Source organism: Grus americana, chromosome 13 (assembly GCF_028858705.1).
Source record: "Grus americana isolate bGruAme1 chromosome 13, bGruAme1.mat, whole genome shotgun sequence".
In the NCBI taxonomy this organism is placed as follows: domain Eukaryota; kingdom Metazoa; phylum Chordata; class Aves; order Gruiformes; family Gruidae; genus Grus; species Grus americana.
Genome location: NC_072864.1, coordinates 23,146,344 through 23,158,365, shown reverse-complemented (window position 1 = coordinate 23,158,365; position 12,022 = coordinate 23,146,344).

Genomic DNA, 12,022 nt, shown 5'->3' with positions numbered 1-12,022 from the left:
GGGGGGGTACACGGGAGATGGGAGGGATGGGGGAGTTACACAGGAGATGGGAGCGATGGGGGGGGGGGGGTTACACGGGAGATGGAGCAATAGGGAGGGGTTACACGGGAGATGGAGCGCTGCCGGGGGGGGGGGGTTACATGGGAGATGGGGTGATGGGGTGGTTACATGGGAGATGGGAGCGCTGCCAGGCAGGTTACATGGGAGATGGGGTGCGCGGGAGATGGAGCACCGCTGGTGGGGGTGGCACACATGACCCTGTAGGGAACCATGGAGGTCCCACAGCTGGACCGTGATGGCCAATGGGTCATGGGGTCCCTGTGGTCATGGGGTCCCAGGAGCAGGGGACAGTGGGAGCCTTGGGGAGCCCTAGATATGGGGCCATGCCCAAGGGGTCTGGGGGTCCCCTAGAGCAGGGGATGGTGGTGATTGAGGTGACCAAGGGGGATCCCAGGACAAGAGGGAACCTGTGCAACAAGGATACCTGGATCAGAGCCATTGTGGTCAAGGGGTCTAGGGAGTCCCAGGGAGTGGGGCCGCAAAGGCCAAAGGGCCTGGGAGTATCCAGGAACAAGAATAAGGATGACAAGGGACCAGGGGGTCATCTGGAGCATGGGGGTGCTGGTTCCCCTGAGCATAGGATGGTCATGGTCAAGGGGTCCAGGTGGTCCCAGCATAAGGAGGACTTGTGCAATGAGGGTCCTCACAGCAGGGCCATAATGGTCTGGTGGTGCCAGGAGGTGAGGATGGTGGTAGCCGCAAGGGTCTGAAGGATCACCCAGGAGTGGAGGCCATGGCTGGGGTGGTGATGACCCCCCACATATTGATGCTAGGGGTGTAGAGTGGCAGCTGTTTGGGGTAGAGCAGGAGGTTGTGACATTCTGTTTGGTTCAGGCAAAACGAGAGGCTGTGAACACTGGGGTGGGCATGGGGGCTGGAGAAGGCTGGTCCCACAGTGGGCAAGATGCAGGACCCTCATCTTCTGCATGAGGCGTGGATGCTGGTGGTGCCTCCCTCTGCCCTGCCCTGTGATCCTGCGTCATCAGGGGCCACCAGGTCTGTAGGGCAACCAGTCTGTGGAGGTTTTCCCACCACCCTTGTAATGGTGCCCAGGTTTCTAAAGGAGCCAGGCACTCCCAAAGTGGCAGGGTATGAAGCAAGGCTGTGTTCTGAATTGGAACAGCTGGTCCAACAAGGACAGAGGGCCCCAGCATGCCCCTAGAGCAAAGGCTGATTACCGCTTGCCTCCAAGCTGGGCAAGCCCATCCTGGCACTGTTTCTTCCTCTGTACTTATTTAGTATTGCTTTAATTAATTTTTTCCACAGTTAGGGATATAACAGCCTCCATTCCAAGTTGCCTGAGGCAACTGCACAGGACATGGATGGGGAAACTGCTGAGGACCCCATCACCTCTCCTCCATGGGCTTGGTTCCCCATCAAACCCAGCCCCACATGATGCACACCTGGGAGGACTCAGGCTGCTCCTCCGAGGCAGGGCTGTGGTCTGGTCTGGTGTCCAGGCTACCACTTGCTCCTCTTCCCTCCTGGACATTTCTGCCAGGAGAGTCCAGGCAAAACATTTCATATCTTCATTGCAATGATGGCGTGCACGAGTCAGGGCCTGATGCTGCTTCATCCTCCATTTCTAGTGCTATTTACTTGTCAGCATGGGAAAGCCAATGTTTCTTGTTGGATATGTGAGACTCAGGTTCTACACCAAGAGGGGTCCATGCAAGATGCTGCAAGAGGGCTGGGATTTGGGTGCTGGGATCTCAGAGCTATCTGCCCTGGAGGTCCTGGGGACAGGCCAGCAGCAGACCTAGACTGGCCCTGGAAAGGGATTTCTTGGTGGTCCCTGTAACCACCAGCCATGGGCCTTGGGAGCAGTGCTGGCATCTCGAGGGGGTTGAACCAGGGTCTTGTTAGCACCACCCTCACCCAGAGATCCAAGTTTGCCCCCAACCCTAAATTCCCAGGATGGTAGTGGGTGCCCACAGGCTGCTCTCAGCACCTGGGTTGCACCAGGCATCCCAGACCTCAGCCTCATCGCCCCTCGGCCAGCCGTGGTGGCCAACCTACCCCTGTGCTTCATGGCACCTTTCACTGCGGGGCCATGAGGTACCTTGAGAGTGGCCACAGGCAGCTCACCCTACAAACGCCTCTTGAGGAGCTGGAGGAATGTCTGCTGATACAGACATTCATCTCCATCCCTGGTACATCTGTTTTAACAGCTTGTCCCAGGCTTTTTGGATGGCAACCAGTTTTCAGCTGATTTCAGCCTCTCCCGCTGAGTCACCGGGAGCTCTGCATCCAGGCTGTGTTCACCTTCTCACCTCAAATATGTCATCTCACCCGGGATGTCAGGGAGCACAGGGACCCTTTAATCCCTCAACTAGGAGCCAGCCCAGCACCCAGCACTTCAATGGAGTCAGGTCTTCCCTGCCTTCAGGGCTGCTTTTCACCCTCTTCTGTGGGTCCAGCAGCCAAGGGGTTTCCTCTGAACTGGCCAAGGATGAGATAGGGTCAGATTCAGGTCTTCCTGACATTGTGCAAATCTAAACCTCCTCCTCCTCCAATTGCCATGGATTTCTATGGGAATAAATTATTTTTCGCACTGGGGATTTACCTTCTCCACATGAAGTCTAACTTTACCAAATAACAGCTATTCGATGGCTACCGTGCCAAAGGAGCAGGGCCATGCGCCTGAAATAATTGCACAGTTAATTAGCCTTGGGAAGAGCACAAGCTCTCTGTGCTCTAAGCTGGAGGGACTGGGGCATCACTCCGTGTGGGGGTTCAGAAATCACTTGCATGCAGAGCCATCCACACCCCGAATTGCATCATTAAAGGGAAGCGCGGGAGTTCTACAGCATGGATTTTTCCACATTATTTTTCATGCGCTTTTAATGCAGATCAGCGTGGCATTTTCCACGTGGCTTTCCCTGTGCTTTTAGCTCAGCCATGCGGCACTAAGCCAGTCGAGCAGAGGTCTGGCTCCAGTGACGGCATCAGGGAGGTCGCAGCCCCAGACGGGAACTCCCCAGACCTTGTTGGGGGTTTGGGGATGCCACTCATAGACTTGTGTCATCTCCCAGCATTTAGTCGCACGCCCTCAATGCTCGTTTCCAGGTGCTGCTGTGGCGCCAGCACTTCCTGAGGCCCTGAGGAGCCCTCTGCCCAGAGAGGTCAGTGATGATGTGGAAGTTGGGCTGCAGATGTCTGAGGGATGTCCCGTCCCTTGCACCAAAGATCATGTTGGGGATATGTCAGCACGGGGGATGTTCCCCAGTGCCCAGGGCCCACCCAGAGAAAGGTATCCCCCAAGTGCTGCCACAGCTGAACCCCTTGGTCTCTCCTGACTGGGCTTTGCTATGGTGTCCTGGGGCTGGGGCTTCCCACCTTCTTTGTGCTGCCACACATATCAGAGCAGTGGGGTGGTGATGGACACAGGCTCAGGCAGGCCAACATCCCAAACCTTGGTCCACCAAAGCAAGTGGGTCTGAGGAGACAAACCGAGCTCTGAATACGCCCTGCAGTGAGCCGTCCTGCCATGCTCCGGGCTGGGGGCCCTGCCTGTGTGGGCAGCCAGCCATCGGCCTCCCCAGCAGCATGGGGACTCCCAGCCGGCATCCTGCAAAGCCCAAGCAGCCCGAGAGCCACCTCCTCTGTGCCACGGTGTGCTGGGTGTCTGCCCCAGCAGGACGGGAGCCAGAAGTGGGAGGAAGAAGTCGGGTGCTGCGGGGTGAGTCAGGTAATAAGTGGCATAGGAAAGGCTGCCAGAAGCACGATGCCGCTCACCAGGCCTGAGCCTCTGCCCTGCCACTGGAGGCTGGAGCAGCCATTCACCCCCTTGTCCCCAGCCAGCCTCCGTCCTTCCCCATGGTGACTGGAGGTGGCCGGGCCAGGCAGCAGGCAGCAGGAGATGCTATTTTAAGCCCCCTGGCTGGGAGCTGGACCCCTCCACCGCGGTTTTCTGGTGTGTTTCCCAAGGACACACCCCAGCCAGCATCATTTTGCACCCCTCTCCTTCCCCTGTGCATGGGTTTACTCCTCCAGCAGCAGCGCAGAGTGATTTTCCACGGCACTGCCACCACCAGCAGTGGTGTGGGGACCACCGAAGGGGCTGTCGTCACCGATGCAAAAGTGGCAGCTCCTTCTTGTCTCCCGGTTGGAGCCACTGTGAATCGCAACTCCATAGCCAGAGTGCAGTGGACAGCCAGGGACCTGCAGTCCCAGGCCGCAGATGGATCTGGCTGAGCCTTTGTAGCGACAGGGGCTGCAGATCCTCCCTGAAGCCCAGGGTTATGTGCAGGGGTGGGGATGGGGTTTGACACTGTCCACCTGTGCCAAGCACCACTGCAAGCCAGAAGCATCCACGTGAGCGTTTCACGTATCTCCACAAAGGAGGTCTTTTTGCAAGATCTGTTGGTAGGGAACCTGAGGCACTGAGCACCTGGGCAGGGGCTGCCAGGCTCACAAACCTTCTCCACAGGCAGCCTTATGGCAGCCCTGCCTTCAGCGTGTGGTGGTGGAGAGCAGGGCAGGTGGATGGGGAAAAGGGAGCTGAGATGGGGATGCTGCTTGGGCTCCAGAGCAAAACTCCAGCAACAGCTCAGCTCCCAGCAGGGGGGAGCTCCCTCTCCAAGAGTCACCTCTCTTGAACAACACACGCTTGAGAGCAATAGGCTGCCCTTCTATCCAGGATTCCTGGCATTGGAGCTGCCTCATCAGTCATGTCTGCAAGCGGTGAGGCAAAGGGGCCACAACTGCTGAACCCAGCGATGCTGCTGCTGGCAGAGGGGACGTGGCAAGACACGAGGCCCTGGGATCTTTCATTTCCCCCATCTCTGGAAGAAACTTGGAGAGATTTCATGAAAAAGATAGTAAAGGCCATAAAACTCTAACAAATATTCTCCAGCACGGCCCTCCCCATGTTCCTCCCCAAAGCTCCTGTTGCAAGGACCATGGTGCCATCTCGACCTGGCAGAGGTGAGCTGGGACCCCCCACACTGCTGCAGGTACCTCTGCACCCCTTGGCCACCCTTCCCACAGCAGCACCCAGTGCTGGCAGTGCCACAAGGACCCATCTGGTGGAGGACAGCTGGTGATGGACGGAGCACGCAGCTGCCGCTGGCAGAGAGCAGCCACAGAGGTGACCAGCAAGGGAAGCAGAGGTCTGAATTCGAGCTCTGAGGCAGGGCAGGGTTTGACACATGGCCGACAGCTCCAGGGTGCATCCTGCGCTAATTTGGGGGCAGGAAGAAAAGCAGCCTGAGGCAGATGTGTTGGCTGCCCGTGTTGGCTGCGCAAGGGATTGGCACAGCTGAGCGCCTGTATCGATGGGTTTCACGGGGATTAGGTACCACCCCAAGGCGCATGCAGTCCAGTGACAATGCGCAGGAGTCAGAGCTAAATTTAGCCTTGGTTGTGCATGAGTGTGACGTTTTTATTGCCGCCCTTATATAAAGACATTGTTTGGAGAGTGGCTTCTGGCCCTGCCACCTTTGGACCTTTGATGGGCTGTTTTGGTCAGCTGTTCAAAAGGGGGAGAAACAAGGAAAATTAGCGGTTGGTGAGACATATCCCAAGGGCCTATTTCCAAAGATGCCCAGGAGCCATCTCTCAGAAACCAGCAGTGCACACAAAGCAGTGAGAGGGTGACCTCGGTGGCCATGGGGATGCTCTTGTGCTGGGGCAGAGGTGTCTGCCAGGCAGAGCTGCTCCACAGGCATGGGACCGCAAGCTGTGGAGCCATGGCCATAGCAAGGCGGCTACCAGGCTGCCTTGGGCTCGAGGCAGCGGTGCCAGAGCACTGGCTGTTGGTGATGGACCCCATCCCGCATCCTGCCCACCCTAAGGCAGGCATGATCTGCCCCAGCCTCGCAGGGTAGCGAAAGGCCCACAGCTTGCTGGCTCCAAAACAATCAGGGTCAGAATGACAGCAGGGCAACTGGATCTTGGACACCTCAAAAGAGACCCCCTCAAACCCTGCCCAGCACCTCCAGATTAGTCCTAGGACGGGTTGCAATGTGGCACAGCCCATGCACGAGCTCATGCCTTGGGGTGAAGGCAGCAAACAGGCAGGAGCCAGCCACATTGCTCTCCAGCCTAACACCATGTATTTCGCTCAAGCTGCCCGGGAAGATGCAGTCCTGCAGAGAGCTCAGCATCCTCTCCCTGCAACGCAGCCCATGAGCCTGGGATGGGGAGCATTGCCTGCGTGACCTGGCGCAGGGCAGAGATGTGCTGTGCCCTGTCTGCTCCCCCATCGCAGCACAAAGCATGTGCTGGGCATGGCGAGCCGCCAGCACACCCCCCCCCCCCCCCCCGGCTGCCTCCTGCCCTCGCAACGCGGGGCTACCAGTAATTTTCCATCCTGGCTGCAGGCTCTGCCCTAACAAGATGTTCTCCTGCGTCCCTCTAATAGGGCTGGGCCCCGTTCAAGTTTCTCTGTTCATTCAGACCCTGAGTGCCCCTGTTTCGCTGCTCGAGCTGCCCACCAGTTCCGCAGGACAGCTGCTCCTCTGAGCCCTGCTCCTCCCTGTGCTCACAGACCCTCTGCCTCAGGGAAATGGGAGGATTTTGTCTAAAAGCCAGGGGGAAAAAAAGCTCAGCAACCTGCCAAGAAAAATTCCCAAGGCTCAGCTGCACTCTTGGCCCAGGAACAAGGCAGCCCTGGGGACTCTGCCATCAGCCATTTCCAAAGCGGCCTCTGCACGGGCACCTCTACCTGGAATCGGTGGTCTGGGCCCATCAGCTGTGTTGATCGGCCAAGCACGGCAGAGCAAAGTTCATTTACAGAGGGAGGTATCTGGCCCTGGAACTCAGTGTGCCCACAGCATGCGTGCAGCGCCGTGCTGCCTCGAGCTCCCTTCTCCTTCGATGAAGCTGCTCGACACCGATCTCGGCTTAGGCATTGCGCTTTGTGGGTCTGGAGAGCCAGAGGCAGATAACCCTGCTCCTAAGCGAGCAGAAGGTGGAGAGGCAGGCCCTCCTCCCACACCAGCCCAGCGGGGCCGATGTGACCAGGCACTGCTCCAGCACCTGCCATCGCCGCTTCAGAGCCAGGCAGAGGATGCAGGGGTCCCTCAGGAGCCAGCATTCACCCGCCCTCCTGCCTCCACACAAAGGGGAGAGTGCACGGGTTTCCAGAGCAGGGCGGATCAGATGCATCCGGCAGGGAGTGTGGATGCAAACATCCCCTGACTGCCCCGGGAATGGCTTCTCCGAGGAGGAGCAGAGAGGAGGCTGAAGACATGGGTGCTGAGGGGAACCCTCTGCCGCTCCGTGCTCTGGGGAGCCCGCTGCAGCCACGGAAGAGCTGAGCATCCATGAGCCTCCATCTCAAAGTCTCAGACCACCTCCAGGAGCACTAGAACCTTGATCAAAATACGTGGAAACCACAGAAGGGTTCACCCATCTCCCTTGGGTTTTGCAGGCACCAAAGTGAGTACAACCTTCACCCCCGCTGCAGTGTGCCCCCCCCCCCAACACCCCCCGGAGCTGCACCAAGGACAGAGAGAGAAAAGCATTTAAAGCAAAGGTGCACAATGAAGGATGCTTAATGTGGCGACAAGGTGTCTTAGCACCAGCAAATGTGTTGCTTTGGTGCCCCAAAACACGTAGAGAGACACCAGGAGAGCTGTGGGAACGGGCCTGGCACACGAAGAGCTCTCCCACCACTAGGATACAGCTCTTCTGGAGGTGCTATTTCCCAGGTCCTCACCTGCAGAGCCCACCTGCCACCCCTCCGTGACTTGCTGGGCTGCCAAGGCCTTTGGGCCCACAGCCAACCTCCCGCCCATCCCTCCTGAGCAGCCCCCTCCACCCCTCCCTGCCTCCTCCCTGCCGCACAAGCAGGCAGCGCCCGGCCCCACCGTGCCACGTCTGCCACAGCCCCTTTTCAGAGCCAAGTCAGGCTTTAAATAAATACTTGTCAGCAGAGCCGAGCCGAGCTGTTCAGAGACTGACTGCAGCGCGCAGATGCGTTTAGCAAGCTGATAGGCGTGAGACAGAGCAGAGACAGGTCTCTCCTCGGAGGCTAGAGACTGGCATGTTCTCAAAGGCAGCATTAATCAGCTTTTTCAATTATGCAGCACCCATCACGATGGAGCAGAGTTGCCCGCTCTTACCTTCCCCTGGAGAGCAGGACAACGCTAAGGGTTGGCTTCTCCGGCTGTGAGCTGCCGCGACGGTTTAAGGGGAAGGCGATGGAGTGGGAAGACTCGATTGTCCTCAGAGTTCCCACAGTTCCCCAATCACCACCAACTGTGTTCGGGGACACAGGGGCCAGGCATGCGTGGGCTGCACCTCTCCACTGACTGGCTATGTGCAGCTCAGCCAGGAGGTGGGGAGGAGGTCCCACTCCTGCCTGGGTACCGAGGAGCCTCACAAGCACATGCCAAGGTCACCTTGCGATGCGACCGGGACAGGCCAGCAGCTGAGGGCACCTGGGTCTCGAAATGCAGACAGCTTTCCCAGGGGCACGGAGGCCCTGGGGCTGGCAGGGCAGATTTTGTAAAGCAGATTATATTTGGCTTCTAACATTGGAAAGACAAGAAGCAAGCTCAGGTGAGGCCGGCAACCCTCCCGCTGAGAGACAGCAAGATGCTGCTGATTCCTGCACAAGGCTGGATCTGGGTTGTCCCCTCTGTGCTCAAATTGCAGGGAGCCCTGGTGGGATGGGCACCCACCGCCTCTCCCTCGAAGGTGGCAGATGCCCGTCGCCTGCGGTGGACATGTCAGCAGGCCACCAATGAAAATAAGCTGCTCTAGCTCAAACCTAAGCCTGGCCCGATACAGATGTCCCCGGGGGGTGGGGGGGGCTCTCAGGGAGTCTCGCAGATGGCTGCAGCAGCGCTGGCTGGCTGTGGCACTCCTTGGCTTGTGCAGGCAGAGACTGATCCGGGCGAACCAAGCCTGCTCCGTTTGCGCTGCCCAAACTCCCAGGACCTCATCAGCACATCCGAGACGGAGCCAGGCTGGGGCCTCGGTCCAGGCTCCTGGGTGGGTGGCAGAGCCAAGGAAGGGCTGTCACACAGGAGGGATACTCAAGCACAGGGCCAAACCAGCAGGAGAGTGGTTTCCCTGTGCTTCGGTGGGGGGGCTATCAGGAGTAGAGCCAGCTCTGCCCCAAGGGCTGGGGGCTCCCTAGGGTCACAGTCATGAAAAGAGAGGAGCCTGGAGCACAGGGAACACATCTGGGGCTTTCCAGGCACCAGCTTCCCTTCTGGGATGCCTGGGTCAGGAGGGGGATGGACCGAGACAGAGCAGCACGCGTAGGAAGGGCTCCAGCACAGCCAGTCCTCGCCCAGGCAGGAGAAGGCATCTGGAGGGGCCTGAGCAGCCCCCCACAACCCTTCCTCCTTGCTCATCCCGACAGCCTTCACAGGAGCCGCCAAATACTCAGCTCCCCTTGCCTGCATCCCACCAGCACTGCCCCTGACCTTCTCCTTGGTCCACAGCTGATCAATACCTCTAGCTCTGGGGGGATCCATCGATCCTAATGATTTCACCCTGCTTCTCGCTAATGCACTCTCTTGTTGTGCTGCATTTGGGCCATGGCCATGGCAGATGCTCAGCAGAAAGGCAGAGGGCTGGCCAAAGGCACCATCACACGCTGTCCCAGGACAGCGGGTTAACTCTTAGCATCATCCATTTGCAACACAACCCTCTCCACCACAGAGGCAGGCCCATGGCTCATGGATCACTGGAGGATCATAAACCTGCTTCTCTCAGCTCTCCAGCTCCTTGGAAAGGCACATTCAGTATGTTTGAGTGCCTCAGCCAAGATCTTGGAGCTTTTAACCAAAACCCACCAATGTGTCCTCACGATCCCTCATTGCCTTTTCACTCAGCAACTGCTCCTCTCTGGAGAGCCTCCATCAAATTCCCTGTGCCTGTCTGGACACAGGGGGACTGGAGGACACCCTGACCCACCAATGATGGGAAGCAGGAGCCAACATTTCTAGAGTCCTTTTCTAAAGGCACCCAACTTCTAGCCAGGACAAAAGTGCAGGCACTTGTGTAATGCTGGGGAGTTGAACATGCCCCCCTGCCCCGCACATAGCCGCCAGCCTGCTGCCCCTCCAGTCCCTACCACGCCTGCCTGAGCTGGAGGCACCGAATTTCAGCAGCTTCCCGTTAAGAGCAGCCTGGACCCCACCTGGCATCAGGAGCACCAACCCAGCCATGCAGCACGCACCTCCCTGACCGCTTGTCCTCTCCTTCCCTTTTTAGCCCTGTCCCATATAGGAGAAGCACAAGACAAAACTAAGATGAAGTCACCAAAGCAGTTTGGGGAGGGCTGGATACCAGGTGCTGTCCTGTGCATCCTCCCAGCTTGGGGGCTTCAAATCCAATCCTTGTGTTGAACATCCCTGGAAAGAGCAGTTTTCACCAGTGGGTGCCAAATACCCTTTCAAACCCACTTCTCTTCCAGCCTCCATGTCCTCCTGCGGCAGGGTGTTGCGCATCCCCAGGGTAAAATCATGCTTGAGGTTGTTGCTGCTGGCTGTGTGACCGTACACAGCTGGTTTACAGCTGGTCCTGGCAGAGCTTTCGGAGCCCCATCCCGCATCCAAGGGTGGACCAAACAAGGGGCTCTGGCACCGACCTTCGCTGCGTATCCAGTCACGCGCACCCCATCGATAACTAAATGTAAGATAGGAAAATGAGCTGTCGCAGCCAATTAACATGCTGGGCTTAATCAGCTTGTGGGCTGTCACAGTGGAGGTGAGGGGCCAGCTCCAGGCCAGAGGAGCTGGGGAGAGGCAGAGTGAGGCGTCTGGCAGGCGGCAGCCATCCCCGTCTGCTGGCTCCCTCAGCTGAGAGCCAGGAGGGCAACGTGGGTGCTTCCGTGGCAGCGCACAGACGTGGCGTCGCCTCACCGGTGTGTGGACACCCCAGCCAGAGCCAGCAGAGAGGGATGGGCAGCATGGGGTCACCTGTGCCAAGACACCCCAGCAAGGGCTTTAGCCCCAGGGCAGACCCGCTCGTTAGGAGAGCAGCCAGCTACAGCTGCCAAACCCAAAAGGGTTCCACTTAAAGCCAGGAGGGATCGCAAGGTCTGTTGTTTAGTGCCTCTCAATTAATTAGCATCCTGCTGATTCTGTGATTGAGGCAATTGCTAAGGAGATTAATCGGTCTCTGCCATGAAGCAGGTGCTGTTCCCAAGGCCTGATTCTCAGCGATTGTCCCTTCCCTGTGCCGTCCTGCCCTGCCGACGCAGCTGAAGCCCCGAGGTGTTGGGCGCAGCCTGGCCAGCCAGGACTCAGGAGGCTTGGGGCTGAGGCTGGGATCGCTTCGCAGAGATGCTCGGGGTGAAACGCCACTGCGTGCCCAGGGCTGCACAGAGAGGGCCTCACTTGGAGGACACTGGCGTAAATCCAGAGCAGCGCTCATCAGGGGAGGCCTGGCCATCCAGGGACGCGATGATCTGTTCAACCCATTCTGCCTGCATCAGCCTGGGACAGACTCACAGCCAGGCAGCTGCATTTGTGCACCTGACAGCCCAAACTGAATGGAAAAATCACAGCTCAGCCTCCAGGCAGGGCTTGGTAAATCCACCACGACTGAAATAAAACCTGCTGATTTGGTGAAACTTGGAGTAAGCATGCTGATTTCACTGGAGCCAGCCCAGATTCACAGGGGCAGTACAACAAAGTACAGCCCTGCCCAGGAAAACACAGGCTGCACCCGGCTCGGATCTGCTCCACTCCACCGGCACAAGTGAGGGGGGGACTCTTCTCTGTTTATGCTTGGGATCCTGTAAGATCAGAGAAAAATTTTGCAAAGAGGGTGACTCCAACAGTTGTTCTGTTAATGATGACCAGGGCCTGTGCATGGCTCCCCTGCCCAGCCCACAAGCCCTCCGCTCCCTGATCCCAGCCGCAGAGCTGCCCCCCAGCAGTAAAACCACCCACGCGCACGAAAAGCGTTTATCCTGGTGCTGCAGGATCCACCAGCTCCCACTCGCCCAGGTGTCAACTGAACACCTAAACAAACTGCAAATCTTGTATTT